The 18,493-nt window shown below is 37.3% G+C and overlaps 1 protein-coding gene and 1 pseudogene across 1 annotated transcript in view; both read right to left on the bottom strand.

The window, feature by feature from the left end:
* ALK (ALK receptor tyrosine kinase) overlaps positions 1-18,493 on the bottom strand; it is a 693,423-nt gene that overhangs the window by 668,571 nt on the left and 6,359 nt on the right. The gene's annotated exons all lie outside the window — the stretch shown is intronic.
* LOC136397450 (4-hydroxybenzoate polyprenyltransferase, mitochondrial-like) lies at positions 14,299-17,475 on the bottom strand (annotated as a pseudogene).

Here is an 18,493-nt window from a genome sequence, read left to right as displayed (position 1 = left end):
CAATGAAGCAATGTCCCAGATGGGCAGAGCATCACCCCATAGGGAGCTTGCCAGGTGGATCCTGGTCAGGACGCATGCAAGAGTCTATCTCTATGTCTCTCTGTCTTTTTAAAAAAAAATCAGAATCCATAATGCAACCAAACTATAGTATTCACCCATCCTTGATTGGGTTCCACAGAAGGTCAAATGAATGGTGCACAGGACACCACGAAAAATAAATAACTTGATACTGTACTGTTTCGCCACTCTGCCTTCACCATTAACCCACTCACCGAGAAAGAGAGAGAGATAAACTCAAAGAGGGCATTCCATCATGACAGACGGAGGTAAAACAGGAGAATGCAGGAAGAAAAGAGGAACGAAGGAAATGAATGACATAGCTGAGAAGCAGATGAATACATGCACTACTGGATTCTCATCCCATTCCATAGGCCTCTGGAAAATCACAACCAAGATTTTTTTAAATAGATTTTTTTTTTACTTCTAAAGGGATGGGAAAGAAGCACAAGCTTGGAACAAGAAGATCTTCAGGTTTTGAAACCTAATCCCAGTTAGGGGAACCAAATCCCAACTAACTTAACCCCTCTGATGTGGTCAAGTCACATAACCCCTCAGAGGCTCATTTGTGAAACAGAGATTAAAATATCTGTCTTTCGCAGTTATAAAGATTAAGGAAAAGAATGTCTGTAAAGTGCCTAGCATATAATGTTCAAAAAATGTTGGAACCATGTATCTTATTTCTCCAACTTCCCCTCCCCATCATTAACTTATCTAGTGTCAAGTCCGATACTCTCTGTGCCAGGTAATGCTTGAGAACAGTTAAGCAAATTGCTGGGTAAATGTTCTCTTTGAGGGAGAGAAAGAAGATTAAACTAAAGAAAATCCGACTTCGAGGTGCTGTACCCACTGTTTGAACTCAGTTCAAACCACAGATCAAAGCTTGGTGCCAGGAGAGAAGGCCCAGCTTTCTGGCCATCCACCAGGCCCGAAAGCTCCACTTCATCTGATCACAGTGTCTGCTAAGCAGCTCATCTCTTGTTGAGAATCGGTGCTTTACTTAAGACAAGCTGCAAATCAAACAACAGGACTGTCCTGGGAACTGAGAGTCTGGATTTTTAAACACTGCCTCCCAGAAATACAAATGCTTGCTTTCCTCTAGAGGAAGCTTGCATCCCTCTGATCTCTGAAGGACTGGAAAGGGTGCCGGGAGGGTCGTAGCATCTTCTGGGGAACATTCCCCTTCACCTTAATCTCTTCATTGACAATATTCTGATCTGACAGAAATAAAGGTTAGTGTATCTCTCAGTTTATAAAGTATTGGGGGAAGGGAGAGTGGATCAGAGGGAAGAAAGAACACAAAAATCACCAGGGAGGCAGAGGGGAGGGGGAAAGAGAGGATTACTTTTAATATGGTTGTATAATCCATAATTCAGCAAGATTTTCATTTCTCTTATCTTCTAAAAAACATGAAATTAAGTTCCAAGCAAAGTGCATAATTTATGAGGAGTCTCTGTGCTGATGATTCCTAAATCCCAGTCCTGACTTTTTACATGAGTTCTAGTCTCACATTATCAATTCCTTATAGCAGTGGTCCCCAACCTTTTTTGGGCCACGGACCGGTTTAATGTCAGAAAATATTTTCATGGACCGGCCTTTAGGGTGGGACGGATAAATGTATCATGTGACCGAGACAAGTGTCAAGAGTGAGTCTTAGACAGATGTAACAGAGGGAATCTGGTCATTTTTTAAAAATAAAACATTGTTCAGACTTAAATATAAATAAAACGGAAATAATGGAAGTTATTTATTCTTTCTCTGTGGACCGGTACAAAATGGCCCACGGACCAGTACCGGTCCGCGGCCCGGGGGTTGGGGATCACTGGCCTATAGGATGTTGCTGCACAGAGTCAGCTATCCGCTCTCCAGGTGCAAACAGAACTTAACTCTTCCTCCCAAATTTCATTTCTCTCCCAATTCTTCTTTCCCATCAAATAAATTATTGTTTTCTAACTTTGTAGGCAGAAAGTTCTAGAAAATCTTGGAATCCTCCCTCTCCTGCCTCTGATGCCAAGGGCTATAAAGTTTTCTTTGGAGTCATCTTTTTCTCTGCCATTTCAAACTTCCAAATCTTCCCTATCTCACTAACCCAGATGACTGACTCCTGTCTCTACATTACTAATCTAGACCATGAACCATTACCCATTCTATTCCTAAAAAGCTATTCACATCAGACCTATTGATGGCTGCCTACTTCTTGCTATGATAAGGTTAAACACTCTTGCTTTCTCTCTTAAGGTCCTCCTGTCATGTCCTGATCCCATCCTCTCCATCCAACTGTACTTTCTAACATAAAATCTCATCTTCAAACAAAGATGTTCCAGAAAAACATGAGGCTCATATTAAGTACTTCAGAACTGGTTTTAACTGAATACAGCACCCCTCACTTCATGCTGCATGCTCCCCTCTCCCTGGCTGGAAATCTGGTCTTCTTTCGCCCTGACTATCCAAACGCTGTTCATCCTCCAGGACCCAGAGAGCACCAGCTCCATCAGGAAGTTGCTGCTTACATTCCCTACTCAATGTTCTTTACCCCAACATACTTAGCCTTTAAGTCCATAATCTCTTCGCTTTTCTAATTAAATAGGTAATGTAATGTTCATAGTGCTTTCTATTTTACCAAGCACCTTCTACATATATAATCTTACTTAATCTTCTCAGTAACCCTGTGAGGATGGAATCATGCTCTGTACTTCACTATGACTCAAGAGAGTTTAAATGAAGATTATGAAGCTAACTGATCCTGGTGTCAAGCCCTGAATCCCCAATTTTTTATTTTAAATTCTGTATTTTTGGTCTTTCTTATTTAACTATTGATATAAGTTCTTTAAAGTCAGGGACCACATTTTGGAATTATTGTCCCTTACCCTATAAAACTTTACAAAGTTCCTAACACACAAGAAGTCTCTATGATTATCTGTTAAAAGGAGAATTGAAGTTAAGGAAAAAGTCAATGAGCCAGTAAGAAGTAAGCAAGTGAACTTGTAAGATACACACTCTGTTCGCTGGAGCATGAGTTATTAAAGATGGACAGGACTTGCTCAAGTAGACCTCTCAATACAGCCCATTTTCATTCCCCAGCCATTCTTTGTTCTTCTCTTCATTGATTCAGCAACAGTTTACTGAACACTTCCTGTGTCCTTCATACTAACATGGATGAGTCAAATATGTCCTAATCCCTCAATCCTGTCCCTAAGATAAACCATACAAATAAGGAAGAAAAAGTACAGTTTTTATCTGTCTATCTATCTATCTATCTATCTATCTATCTATCTATCTATCTATCTATCTATCTCTGTCTGCACAATTGGTCCCTGACTGGCTATAATGATTAAAACAGAAAACTAGAACAAAGCATCTTGAGTGAGTTTACTATATATCCAGAAAAGCACCAAAATACCTGGGTTTTCCTTTGAGGTGAAAATAAAAATAAATTTCTTTCATCTTATAGTCTCTACCTATAATAGTTAGAGCTAAACAGATCTTATCATAATTTGCTAGTTACAAAACATATAAAAATAAAAGGTTAGCCTGACTAGGCAGTGGCACAGTGAATAGAGCAGTGGACTGGGACACAGAGGACCCAGGTTCGAAACCCCAAGTCCACCGGTTTGAGTGTGGGCTCATCTGGCTTGAGCTGCGGGCTCACCAACTTGAGCAAGGGTTAACTGGCTTGAGCATGGGATCACAGACATGACCTCATGGTCGCTGGCTTGAACCCAAAAGTCACTTGCTTGAAGCCTAAGGTCACTGGCTTGAACCCAAGGTCTCTGGCTTGAGTAAGGGATCACTTGCTCTGCTGTAGCCCTCGATCAAGGCACATATGAGAAGGCAATCACTGAACAACTAAGGAGCTGCAATAAAGAATTGATGCTTCGCATCTCTCTCCCTATCTGTTCCTCTCTCTATCTCTCTCTTTGTCTCTGTCAGAAAAACTTTTTTAAATTAAAAAAATAAAAGAAGGTTATAATTTCTAATCACTGCTCTATGAAATTCTAATTGACCCTCTTCTCAACTATTTGCAGAAATAGCATCTATCCAATCTTCCCAATAATGCCTCAATACTAATCTGGAAATAGGTTAAAATTACAGAATTTTCATATGAAAGGGGTCATAGTGATCAGAACTCACTTATTTCATATGACAAAAACTAAGACTCTAGAAAGTTTAGCTGATTTGCCCAGGTTCGAACAGAACAACTCAGCATACCCTAAAATGAAAACCTATACAATGACCCCTGGTCTAGAACTTTCTTCCCTGCCTCAACTGCTTCCACTCACACAGTTTCTCAAATTTCATAGCTAATTAATTAAATAAGAATTTTTGTGCTATGAAAGTAAAAGATCTTATCATAAATATCTGAAGAAGTTTAGAAATAATCCTTATGGCTTAATTAAAATTATTTGACATTAAAAAATAAATAAGACTTACTGGTTCCATATGGAATTCTTAGGAAAGGCACAATGAGATGGCACTGATTTTCTGATGACTTTAGCTTTTTGAGCAAATAGGCTAATTTAGTCTAAAATATTTAAATATTTCTTTTGAATCCTTCACTCGTTTAACTTATTTTCTATAAGGTATACTAATTTTGAGCATACTTAGATTTTAGCAAAGGTGTGATGAAAAGAAAGCCACAAAAATAATTAGGAGAAACCCGTTTATTAATAAAAAACAATAATAAAATAGAAGATAATGGGGGATATTTTCAGTGTTTTATCCATGTGGCAGGTGTGATATACCCTTTTTAAAAATTATCACATTTACTCCTCATAAAAACCCTATAAAGTGTCTGACCAGGCAGTGGCACAGTGGATAGTGTTGGACTGGGATGCGGAGGACCCAGGTTCGAGACCCTAAGGTCGCCAGGTTGAGCGCGGGTTCATCTGGCTTGAGCAAAAAGCTCACCAGCTTGGACCCAAGGTTGCTGGCTTGAGCAAGGGGTTACTCGGTCTGCTGAAGGCCCACATCAAGGCACATATGAGAAAGCAATCAATGAACAACTAAGGTGTCGCAGCGAAAAACTGATGATTGATGCTTCTCATCTCTCTCCATTCCTGTCTGTCTGTTCCTATCTATCCCTCTCTCTGACTCTCTCTCTGTCTCTGTAAAAAAAACAAAACAAAAAACAAACAAACACAAAAAACCCTATAAAGTAAATGCTATAATAACCTCTATTTTATAGATGAGGATACCAAGAACATAAAAATTCAGTTACTATCTGACAGCCTTAAGAACTTTTAACTAGTAAGTTCTAAAACTGAGAACCAGACCCAGAACTAACTCCCCATTCTATTTTCTTAACACAATGCAATACTGTGTCCTTTCAGAAGTAAATGGCTTAACTAATGTTCACAGTTCTTTTTTTTTGTTTTTTGTTTTTTTAAACAAAACCACCTTTCAGAGCCTTCACGCTAAGAGGAACTCAGCTGCTTCTGATGATAACTGAGTAGGAGGTTGAGTAGAGAGTTACACTCCAGGATGGAGGATTATGCTCCTATCAGGATTTACACAGCTGGAGCAAGAAAATTCTTCCTCCTTCCGTTTTAACAATAAAATGTCTTCAGTAAAATGAGGATAAGAGATGCAAGTAAACATGCACATACTACAAAGTATTTTGTATTTTATCAAACGAGAGAACACGTGGATTGTGGTTCCTTCTCTGAAATGCCACACTATACAGAACCCAAACATAGTTTTGCATTGCAAAATACTTTCTTGATGTTTTCAAAGGTTCTCTTGCCTATCAGGAATCATTTATCACTTCAATCTAGTCTGATTTTTCACATTTTCTGTTTTCTAAAATGTAAACATCAATTCTTATACTGGTTCCTCCATAGGGCTTATGATTCTCACAGGTCAGACTCTTCACGTAAATTGGACATAAATCTAAACTACATTTCTACCCTAAATATTTAAGCACATAAATAATCTCTAGCCATCCTGGCTGTCATTTTAAGCTATTTGACATTTGTTATTCTGAAGAAAAGAAAGGTCAGGTGTATCAAATCTGCATTTGTACTTCTTGATATTTTTCTCCAACCAGATTTTTTCCAAATTATGGTATTGAGACTAAAACTATGAAAAAAACGAAAAGAAAGGGAAGGGAAGGGAAGGGAAGGGAAGGGAAGGGAAGGGAAGGGAAGGAAAGGGAAGGGAAGGAAAAAGAAAAGGAGAGAGAAAGGAAGGTAGAGGAAAGAGGAGGGAAATGGAAGGGAGGGGAATGGAAGGGAAGAGAATGGAGGGAAAGGAAATGGAGGGGAAGGGAATAGAGGGGAGGGGGATAAAGGTAGAGGAAAATGGAGGGGAAATAAATGGAGGGGAGAGGAATGGAGGGGAAGGGAATGGAGGGTAGAGGAATGGAGGGGGAGGCGAATGGAGGGGAAGAAAGTGGAGGGGAAGCAAATGGAGGGGAGGAGAGTGGAGGGGAAGGGAATGGAGGGGAAGGGAAAGAAATGGAGGGGGAGGGGAGCGGAGGGGGAGGGGAATGGAGGGAAAAGAAATGGAGGGGAGGGGAATGGAATAGAGGGGAATAGAGCGGAGGGGAGGGTCTTCCTACCTTAGCTGACATATATGTATTTAGTAAATCTCTGTGTTTCCTTCCTGGGCTACATTTGTCAAGAAAATGTGTGGGTACAGAAGGGCTGGAGCATGAAGAGAAAGGCAGAGTCTATAGAATGCATGGTTTAGTGACCTATTTAGCATGACCTCTGGTCATACTTTATGAAACATATTGAGACCATCTGGCCCCACTCCTGAGAAATCTGTCCTTTGACTGCACATTTGTCTTCTTGTCTCAGAGAAGGGAGTCATTTTCCTTCTCTCCAGTCACTCCTGCTGTGTTTCTGCCCTTTCCTACCAGTACGCTATAGCAACACAAGGTTAAGAGCCTCATTGTGCACCAAGATTATCAGATTGAAGTGGTGGAAACTTGTCCTCATTTGAAGTCCACCTCTTAAGAGAAGATGTCAGGAGGAAAGAAGCAAGCATAGTAAGCACTTGGAAATTCAGAGTATATGATGACTATTGATAAGGCGGGCTAGAGATGTTCATTTCCTTCACAGCATTCATCATTGTTTCCTATTATATATGTATTTGTTAATTTGCACATTTAATATGCTTCCCTAGCCAGTCTGTAAACCCCATGAGGGCAAAACTCTGGTCTGTTTTATTCATTGCTATCTGTGCAGCTCCTACCACAATGTCTGATATACTGAAGCCAATCAATAATTACAATTTGTTAAATTAGCAAAAAAAGAAGAAGAGAAAAAGAAGGCAAATAAAAAAAGAGGAGGGGGGAAATAGGAAGGTGGAGACAAAGGAAATGATTTAGGATATGTGGGATAACTGACTTTAAACATTTAAAGGGTCCTCAGGTTGGAAAAGGACAATACTTGGAAGCAGAATGACAGTCAGAACTAGGAACCTATAGAGATTATAGGTATAGAGTTAAACAGGCTGATATCCAAATATCCGTTGCTTTTATTACTAGCAATATGATTCTGGCCAGTTACTTAGCCTCCCTGAGCCTCGGTTTCTTTATCTGGAAAATGGGAATAATAATATCAACCTTACCATGTTACAGTGAGGATTAAATAAAGTAATCTGTGTGAAATTGTCAATGGTAGCTGTTATCACTAATACCATTACAGAGGAGTAGAATTAAGCTAGTATTAAATATTTTCCCAACAGATCTGTCCAGCAAGCACAGAGCAGCCTCATAAAACAGAGATTCCCATCTTCCAGAAACATTTAAAATATGAGATGGCAGGAACTCTATTTTACAAAGGGACTACATAAGCAGACAGGAATGCATCTAGGACCTAAGAGTATGAAATGCCCAGATTGAGTGGTCTTGCTACACAACTATCTCCACCTTTTCTGACACCTAAAACATACTTTCTCTTTAGCTTTTCCTCTTCTGATTTTAGACATTAAGAAGTTTCATCTAGCTTTAATACATCTTTTCTTCATTCTGCTTAACTCTCTAACATCACTGATATTTTATTTTCTTTCTCTTTTCTTCTTCCTTGCACAGATTGAACAATTACATAAGCACATTTCACTTTGATTTCTTCAGCCCTCCCTCTAAACTTCTTTCTGCCTATGTTTGCTCTCCATAAGGCCCTGGGCCAAACACAATGGACTTTCCGTTCCATTCCATCTCTGAAACATCTGCTTCCCTTAACTTCTATGATCCACATGATCCAATGGCCTCTCTTCCTTCTTGTAAGCAAGTTCTTTCTGGTGACATCACTGACTCCATTCCAGTGTCTAATCATAAACTCTCCTAAATCCAAGTTGTGACCTTTCCTCCCCTTTCTTCATCTAAGGAAAATGCATCTGTTCTCAAGAATTAAACCACCAGGTCCATATAAATAACTCCCATGCCTGGGCCTCTCACCTCTTCCTGCTTTCATTCCATATCTTCATGTGCATACCAGATAACCTGATCTTCAGATGGATGCTCACTATGATTGTTATTATGTCAGCTACGATTGTTATTATGTCAGCCACTCTCTCCCCAAACTAGACCCTTTTCCCAATGTCTTCTTTATCAGTAATACCATCAATCTCCAGAGTCCCCATGCCATAAACCTTAGACCTTTGACTCCTTTCTTTTTGTTCTTCTTATATCTGGGCATTTCTTGACCAAGCTCTAAATGCCTCATCCTTGTGCGAGTACAACAGCTTCTTAGAGCTTTAATCCAACTACCAACTCTCTACAATCCAGACTTGAGACCCAGACCAAACAAGATTTCCTAAAGAATCTATAGTCTACATGCAGTCAACATGCACCTCTCTTACTCAAGAATCAAACACTTTCTGATTTCTTTAGCATCAAATGTAAATGCCTATCTCTATAAACCAGCCCTACCTCTGACTCTGGCTTGTCCTACTTTCTTACACACACATACAGAGAGAGAGAGAGAGAGAGAGAGAGAGAGAGAGCAAACACACAAATAAAGAAACATCTGATTTCTGACCAGAAACAATGCAAACCATGCACCGATGGAAAAATATCATAAAAGTGTTATCAAAAAGTATATCCAGTGAAAATCTTCAGAAATAAAAGCAAAAATAAAGACACTTTCAGCAGACAAAAACTGAGAGAATTTAAAAACAGAAGAATAGTACATTAAATATTAAAGATTGAAAAAATATTATTGGTGGAAACTGATTCAAAAAAAAATGAAGGACTTCCAGTGCAACAAGATAAAGTAAGCCCACTAAATCCTACATCTCTTGCTGCTTACAACCAAACACTCTGTACAAACTACAAAAATATATATATATAATAAAATATATATATATAATATATATATAAAATATATATATAATAAAATATATATATATAAAGACTCTGAAAAGTACATACAACCAGGAATATTAAGGAAAAGAGTCAAAATCTAAAAAACTAACCTATATGAAAGTGAGTTTTCCATTTTTTTTTACCTCTTTTCTCTTGCATCTGTGAGTCAAGTGTGGGCACCTAGAAAAACTGTGATTGTGGTGCCATGGGTAGCTTCTTTCTTTCCACAAAAAGGCAAGGAACAGGAGCCTTGTGATCCATAGAATATGAAGGAAAATATCCTTTTCTTTGTTTTTCTTCTCTCTTTTTCTCTTATCTCATAATGGTGAACCCTCAGGAGAGTCAGCATGGCTGATGATATTAGCAGCTAAAATTCTATTTTTTTTTCTTTTTTAGGTGAGAGGAGGGGAGATAGTGAAGTATTATCCCACATACCCACCCCTGACCAGAATCCACCTGGCAACCCCATCAAGGGCCAATGCTCAAGTACTAAGCTAGTTTTAGCACCTGAGGCTGATTCGCTCCAATGGAGTTATCCTCAGCGCCTGGGGCCACGCTCAAACCAATTGAGTCACAGGTTGTGGCAGGGAAAGAGGGAGAGAAGGAGGAGAGAAAAGGAAAGAAAGCAGATTCTTTCTTGAATCTGTGTGCTTCTCCCGTTTGCCTTGACTGGGAAATCAAACCTGGGATGTCCATATGCTGGGCTGACACTCTATCCACTGAGCTACTGGCCAGGGCCCAAAATTCTAATAATAGAAACACATCTTTCAGGCCAGAGGACTAGGAAAATAGGTTCCTTCAGTCTGAGGACTATGACAAAAATCCCTGTTTTGTTTCTCCTTATTATCTTTCTGTTTTACCTGAGAGAAACCTTGGTAACAGAACTTGGTGCAGAAGTTGTATAGCTAGGTAAAATTGTGAGTTCAAGGAGAATCCCAAAGAGGAGAGAGCCATAGAAGGAAATATGTTAATTCTGTGAAGAAACTAGTCCAGGGTCCCAGCTCATCTCTGAGCAGCATGTGTAGATGTGTAGACAGACTCAAAGCAGCATAAGAAATGCTTTAAGAAAAAAACTAAGGTTTGAAACACACTCAAGTCTCAGACCAAACAATATAATGTTCCAAATTTTCTGAATACAATTTAAAATTAACCAATATACAAAAAAAAATGACTAATTCTTAAGAGGAAATATAGTCAATAAATGCCAACAACAAGATGATCCAGATGTTGGTATTATCAGATTAAGACTTTAAAGAAGCTATCTATTATAACTGTGTTCTATGAGGTAAAAATAAACATTCTGGAAAATAAACAAAAAGTTAATTCTAAATAGGTAAATAGAAATTATCTTTAAAATTATAAAATTTAAACTAAAAGCCATAATATATAAAATTGAAATACAGCAAAGTGGAAACAGAGGAGTCAATAAACTTGAAGATAGACAATAGAAAATGTCCAATCTGAAGGAGAAAAAATAAAAAATAAATTAGCAGAGCCTCAAGCGCTTATGAGACAATATCAAAAGGTCTAACAGTTGTGTAATTGGAGTCCCAGAGGAGGGGAGAAAGGTGCAAAGAAAAATGGGAAAATAATAATAGAGTCAAATCATTGAGAGAAGACTTAATCCTAAATGTATAGACACTTAATAATTCAAAATACATGAATCAAAACTGACAGAATTGCAAGGAGAAATAAGCAAGACAAAAATTTGGAGACTTGAGTATTCCTCTATAGGTAATACCTGTAACAGACAGAAAGTCAGTAAGGATACAAAAGATCTGAACAACACTATTAACCAAACTGACCTAATTGACATTGATTGAACATTCCACCCAACAACAGCAGAAAATATGTTCTTTTCAAGTGTACATAAAACATTCAGCAAGACAGATCATACTCTAGACCATAAAATAAACCTTAAAATATTTAATTAACTAAAATCAAAACAAGTATATTCTCAGACAGTGTCAGAATTAAACTAGAAATCAGTAAGAGAAAGATAATTGGAAAATACCCAAACATCCTGAACTAAAACACACATGAATAACCATGGGTCAAAGAGAAAGCCAAATGGAAAATTAGAAAATATTTTAATTGAATATAAATGAAATTCCATTACAACATAATGAAATTTTTACAATGCAGCTAAAACAGTTATTAGAGGAAATTTTTGCATTACATGCTTATATTAGAAAAAGAAGAAAGGTGTCAAATCAATTACCTAAGCTTCCAGCTTAAGAAACTAGAAATAAGAAGAGCATATTAAATCCAAGGCAACAAAGTGAGAGAAATATAATAAAATAAGAGTAGAAATCAATGAAATTGAAATAAAAAAAAGAAATTGGTATCACAGAAAGCTGATTTTAAAAGTAAAATAAAATCAGTAAGCACCTAGTCAGAATTACCACAAAGAGAGAAATGATATAAAAGTCAGTAATATCTATTATGAAAGTGGGAACATCACTATTGACCTTAAAAACATAAAAATAATAAGAGGATATAATGAACAACTTAACCTGTATTAATTCAACAACTTACATGAACCAATTTCTTAAAGGATACAAACTGCTAAAGTTCACTTAAAAAAATACATCATCTGAATAATCCTATAATTATATTTAAAAATCTAATTAGTAATTTGAAACTTTCCAACAAAGACTATATTACCAGCCCAAGATAACTTCAGTGGCAAATTCTACTAAATAAAAATTCAAGAAAGTAGAAAGTTAAAATTCTCTTCCATGAAAATCAGAAGAGGGATCAGTTTCCAATTCATTTCATGAGCCCAGCATTACCCAGACCCTAAAGCCTATCAAAGATAAGAAAAGAAACCTACAAAGCAATAATATTTATGAGTAAAAGATGTAGAAATCCTCAATGAGATATTAGTAAGCTGATTCAGCAATACATAAAAAGGATAATACATCATGACTATGTGGAATTTATTCTGGGAATGTAAAACTCATTCAACATTTGAAAATCAAATACTATAATTTATCATATACTGCTCACAAAAAAGTAGGGGATATTTTATAGGTTCATATTAATTTTTAAAATGTCCCCTAATTTTTATGAGCAATATATTTACAAAAAAAAGAAAAGAAAAGAAAAGAGAAAGAGAGAGGAAGGAGGGAGGGAGGGGAAAGAAAGATCATATGATCATCTCAATAGATGCTCATTCTAAGAGAAGCCAGACACCATGTTACAAAGATGTTTCAGTAGCCCCATAGAGAACACCACCTGAAGAACTGACACCTCCTACAAATAGCCAGCATCAGCTTGCCAGCCACATGAGCAAGGCACATTGTAGGTAGACCCTGCAGCATACTCATTTTAAGATGACTGCAGCAGTGGCTGGTATCTGACTACAATCTCATGAGAGGTCAAGCAAAAAATACCCAGTCAAGTTGTTCCTAAATTCCTAACTTATAGGAACTATAAAAGTTAATATAGTGTTGTTGTTGTTGTTGTTATTGTTTTGAGCCACTTTTATGCTGATATCTTATGCAATATTAGATAACTAATACAAAAAAGATAAAGTCATGAAATACCACCATATTTTGACAATATCAAGTATTCTCAAGGATGTGGAGCAAATAGAGCTCTCATACATTGGGAGTATAAAGTGGTACAACTACTTGGAAAACATTTTTCAATTTTTAATAAAGTTAAACATACATTTACCATACAATCTAGCAATTCAATAATTGGTTTAAGAGAAATGACAATGCATGTCCACAAATGACTTTTACACAAAATATTTATAACAGCTTTATTCATGAGAGACACAAACTAGAAGCAGTTGTCCATCAACAGATAAATGGATTTTTTAAAGTGTGGTGTAGTCATAAAATGAAATACTATTCACCAATAAAAAGAAACAAACTACTAATGCACATAAAAACACAAATAAGAGTGTTGCTCTAAGTGAAAGAAACCAGACATAAAGAGAATATGCCATATGATTCCATTTATATGAACCTCCAAAACAGACAAAACTAACCTATTGTGATAGAAATCAAATCAGAAGTTGCCTAAAACAGGAAGTGTAGATTCATTGCAAAAAGTCAAGAAGGACCTTCTGGAAATGTTCTATATCCTAATTAGTGTGGTGGGTACACAGGTATATACATTTATCAAACAAATCAAATTATACATCTAAAATAGATGCATTTACTGTATGTCAATTATACTTCAATGAAATGGAAAATAAACATCATATAATGTTGGCCATAGATTCAGAGTGCAGATTTTGACACTGGGTCAGAATCATTCCAGGTCAACAATAATCAAATGTTCCCTCCCTCCTCCTTCCCTCCTTTCCCCCATTCTCTTTGGTCTCTTTTCCAGCATCTATGCATCTCAGTGCCCAGGAGATAATTCCTGCCTTACATTTTGCTGGGTTGCCTCCTCTTTCACATTCTTCTTCTTCTCTACTTGTATCTTTGTCATTCTCAGTCATTTTTATCTCTTTCTTAAATGTGGTTGTATTTCTGTTCATCTTCTTCTGTCTTCTCTATATTTTTTTGTCTATTATTTTAATAATTGTAGCAGGAAAAAGTTTTATCTATTTAAATTCTCCTAATATAACTATATATATATTTAAAACTAGAATGGTTTTCTGAATTAAAGCTTTTGGCAGTGAGTAAATGTCACAATAAAGAACAATAAGCCCCAACTTTCCATGGCAGTTTTTATTTTTCCCTAAAAGGACTCTATTTTTACTACAGACATTCATTTAGATGAGATACATGTCAGGTTTCTTTTAAAGTGCCAAAACTCATACAATTCCCTAACTACAAATAAGAATTATAATGAGCAGAAGAATGCAGCAACTTAAATACTCAAGGTCATCTCAAATCCTGAAGAGTCTTCATCTTCCAAGTCTTAATTCTTTAACATAGTGTAAGACTCTCATTCAAATCTAATTATGAAGTAACAAGACCTGAGAGTGTTTTATAGAAGTTTGATTTAAAAATTCCTAGATTAACTTTATTTGCTAAATAAAAAGGCAGGCAAACAAATGGATCACAGGAGCCGTTGACAGCAGACCATCCAAGTTATACTTCCCAATTAAAAGTGAATCCCAAGGCTAATTGAGGCCAGTATGTAATTCTTTTCAGTAGAGGGTAGGGGATGACAAGAAGTAGGCATGCTACTTCAAGAGCTATACTGTAGTAATTCAGACACAGAAGAACACCCAGTGCCAGGTCAGCTGTCCCCCAAGAAAAACGAAGGACTGAAAGCTGAAATGTCTCCAGTAACTATTGGGCAATTTGTTGTTCTTGTCATCTTTTAATCGTAGTTCCAGTCCCACATGTCATTAATAGTATAGCTTGATCCACACATCAGAACAGCTCCAGTGCCAAAAGGGATAACATGTACCAATCTGGAAACAACCTGGTTCAGCGACCAAACCAATGCTCCAGATGCACGGCAGATACAGCAGTCATGTTCCAAAGGGCTTGTCCAACCGCCTAAGATGCAAATAGGGCTACAGTGGGCGGGGCACTGAGTCCAGGACCACCGAGGCCTACAAGCTGAGCTGAGGCCAGCATGGGCCCCGCCCTGCAGAGAGTGGCCAGGGCCAGGGGGCCAGGGAGCCATCTCATGAGCCCCACAGCCACACCTGCAACACCCCAAGCAGGCCCCATGCATGTCCCATGCCCTGGTGCCCAGCACGTTGGGGGGTTCTCTCTCTTGCTTAATTGCTCTCAATGTAAGACCAGAGGGTTTTGGTGGGTTTTTTAAAAAATTTTTATTTATTTATCAAATAGTTTATTTGTTAATTTTGAAAGTATAAAAATATTTGTTTTATTAAACATTATTTTATTAATTTTAAGTAAAAGCATTTACTAAAAATTATTACATGTAATTACTTTTACCTTTGTGAGTTAATGAGCTCACTTATAAAAAATGTTCCCCCCCTCCCGCTTCAAGAAATTTCTGAAGTTTCCATCTTGGCCACCAAGGGAAAGAAATATAATCAAGAACTAAGGGAAAAAAACTGATGGTTTTGAATATCAACTGTTAATGATCACAATACCCTGCAAGATATGTATTATTTTTCTCACTTTACAAATAAGAAAAATGAAGTACAAGACAAGAAAATAAATAGCCTTGGGCCAGTAAATGGAAAAGCAGGGCTTCAGTCTCAAATCTAGAATTTATGCTAGCCATTATTTGGAATAGCCTCATTTACTTTTAATTTAAAATTAAAAGTAAAATCAGAAGGATAGTTACCTGGGGTAGGGGCAGATACAGACTAGAAAAGAGCAGAAGGGAACTTTCTGTATCTTTATCTGAGCAGTGATTATTTAGATGTTGCACATGTGAATTATCATCAAGCTATACACAAGAGTAATGCAGTCAATGCAATTTACTATATTTTTCATCCTTCAATTTTAAAAAAAATAATTTTCCAGTGTTAAATGCAGGTTCTTATGTCCCAATACCAGAGATTCATTTCCAGAAAAGTCTATAACTGAGAAAATTGACTTCAATGGAAAAAGAAAAACCATATTTTGAGAAACCTTGGGGAGGGACCACATATCCCCTTTTCATGACTGCTGAATCCCAAGATGTGCCTCCAAGTCTGGGGTGTGGTACTGCTACTCCTAAAGCCAAGGGATGGTTGAAACCATAGAAGATAAAACAGAATCTTAGCATTTGTTATGATATTGTATATTCACTTTTCTATTGCCTTACATATTTACTTCTGAATAATCCAGACTGAAGCCTTTCACATAAGTTATCTCATACAATCCTCACAGAGACTCCATGAGGTAGTAAAGACAAGTTTTGTATTATTTCCTTTAGGAACAAAGACACTGAGGCTCAACAAGGTTACATAAGGTACACAAGATTTCAAAGCTAATAAAAGGAAAATATAATATAAATCTTCCATCTTCTTTTCTAGTGTCCTCTCTGCCACAGAACACTTACTTTAATTATCTGAGCCGAGAACGTGGAAAGGATTTATAAAGAAGGCCTGCCCATGCCCACCCTCATGAACCATATTCCAATGAAAATGAATAAAAGATAAATAAGAAGAAAAGAAAAACATAGTCAATGGCTTAAATTTTCCTTTGACTAGTTACCTCCCTTTAGCCTCTTCCTTATCCCAGAGAATTCTAACTGCCTACCTCTGCATACACCTGCATGTGGTTGTTACATAACCATAAAGGTAGGGTCAAGGTAAAAAGACTTTTAATTAAACAAGTGGTTGGGTGTGTCTGCCCCAAGGGAGCTCTCCTGTCCAGTCTGGGACTTTCCACTTTCTGGAATGCCTACTTTATATCACCAAGTGATTCTGATAGAATTTCTTGAGAAAAAACCTGAAGCTTAGAATAGCCCAGCTGGAAAATCCATCACAATATTTACCAAAGGAAGAAATAAAAGTTATTCTAAGAAATGTGTATCACCAAAAAGGTACCATGCTACCTCCCATCCCTTTACTAACTCACCACGAGGCCAAAACCCTCTTTTAACTTCTCCTACCTGTGTGAAAGAACCAGGTCATTACTAGGTTATGGAACACTGGCCACATCCTAGACAGAAGGAAGCATGATAGCTCTAAGGAAGAAGGCATCAAAAGGGCTCCTTGAGAGCTTTATTCAGCTCTCTCCATGTGACTTCTGGACACCTATAATCATTCTCACCAACACACCCTATTCTTCATCAGCTCCCAAGCAGACATGATGTTCATGTGCTTCTTTTGGAGGCAACTGCTCAGCCATGGCTCATAGAAAAACGTCACCTATAAAATGCAGCATCAATGCTTACCAGCTTCTTTTAGATTGAGACACTTTGCTGAGGCAGTCTCCCACTCAAATCCTTAGGCTGTGTGTTTCCATGATGAATTTCAAAGGTTACTGTTCTTAATGGACTCATGTTCATTTAACCAGTTAGAACTTTCCATTTCTCTCCTGCCTTCCACTTTGACAATGAATGGTGAGGCTAGAAATGAAAGAGCACAGCTCCAGCTAATTACAAACTATAGAAATGATCCCTGAAAGTATAGTCTTCCAGCTAATTACAACAAAGGAGTTACCTGAGGCCAGGGACCCAGCACCTCCCTGGGCATGGAGGAGCTTAAACCGCATAGATCACTCTCAGGGAAGCTCCACTGTCTGAAAAATTGTTCTTCTGTAATGCTGTTTTCTTGTTCTTTCTCAGTATGAGATTTCATACTTTTATAAAGTAAAGCCTTGGTTTCCTTCTCTTGAAGAAAAAGAATTGGACTGTGAATATGGTGCTAAAATCTTTGGACTGAATCCAGGGTCAAAAGACCTACAAGAGGATACAAGCTGATAGAAATTAATACCACACCTCAATCCTTCTTCTTATTCACAATTCTGGGAAAGACAGGCCTCCCACAGCAAGAAAACAGAAACTACCACCCTGGTCACTCTTCCCATTTCCACCAGGTCCCACCTCTTATCAATTAGGATTTAGAAGTCAGTTACCAGGAGAACTCACAGTAACCACTGCTGCCAGGGTTGCCAAATATGGCCACAAATATGAACTATGCAATTCCAGATGGCACCATTCAAACAGACTAATGGTATATGCAATGCTCGGGTGTTACTTCTGGTAGGGAAAATCATATAGTTCATATTGATGGAATATTTATTACATGTATTTTATTGGGTTAAGGACTTGTTCATATCATCTAACTTAATCTCCTAACAACATCTTGAGATTGGAACTCTTACTATTCCTATTTTTCTAATAATGAAACTAGGCTTCAAAAAATTTAAGAAACTTTCTAAGTCATGGCTATTGAACACCAAATATTTGTTGAATGGTCTTCTAACAATGATTAAAGTTTTTCATCTATTACATGTCTTGGTTGTTCAAAATCTGTACCCTGAGATTATTCCCTAAGTGTACAGAGTCTTCATTTGAAGAAAAGGAGATTGGTGTTCCTAGTTAGTACCTAGTACAGTATCTAGCATCTCATAACCTCTCAATACTTAAGTAAGTTTCCAGGTGTACCACTTTCTACCTGTAGCACCTAGAAAAATTATTATCAAACATCTAGATTTCAGTTACTCCATTTATAAAAATAAAACAAATACTTGCCTTGCTTACCATAGAATTGGTAAAAAAAAATGTGAA

The sequence above is a fragment of the Saccopteryx leptura genome, chromosome 3 (assembly GCF_036850995.1).
Source record: "Saccopteryx leptura isolate mSacLep1 chromosome 3, mSacLep1_pri_phased_curated, whole genome shotgun sequence".
NCBI lineage: Eukaryota > Metazoa > Chordata > Mammalia > Chiroptera > Emballonuridae > Saccopteryx > Saccopteryx leptura.
The sequence above is the reverse complement of the archived record's forward strand: the minus strand, read 5'-3'. Positions and strand labels throughout refer to the sequence as shown.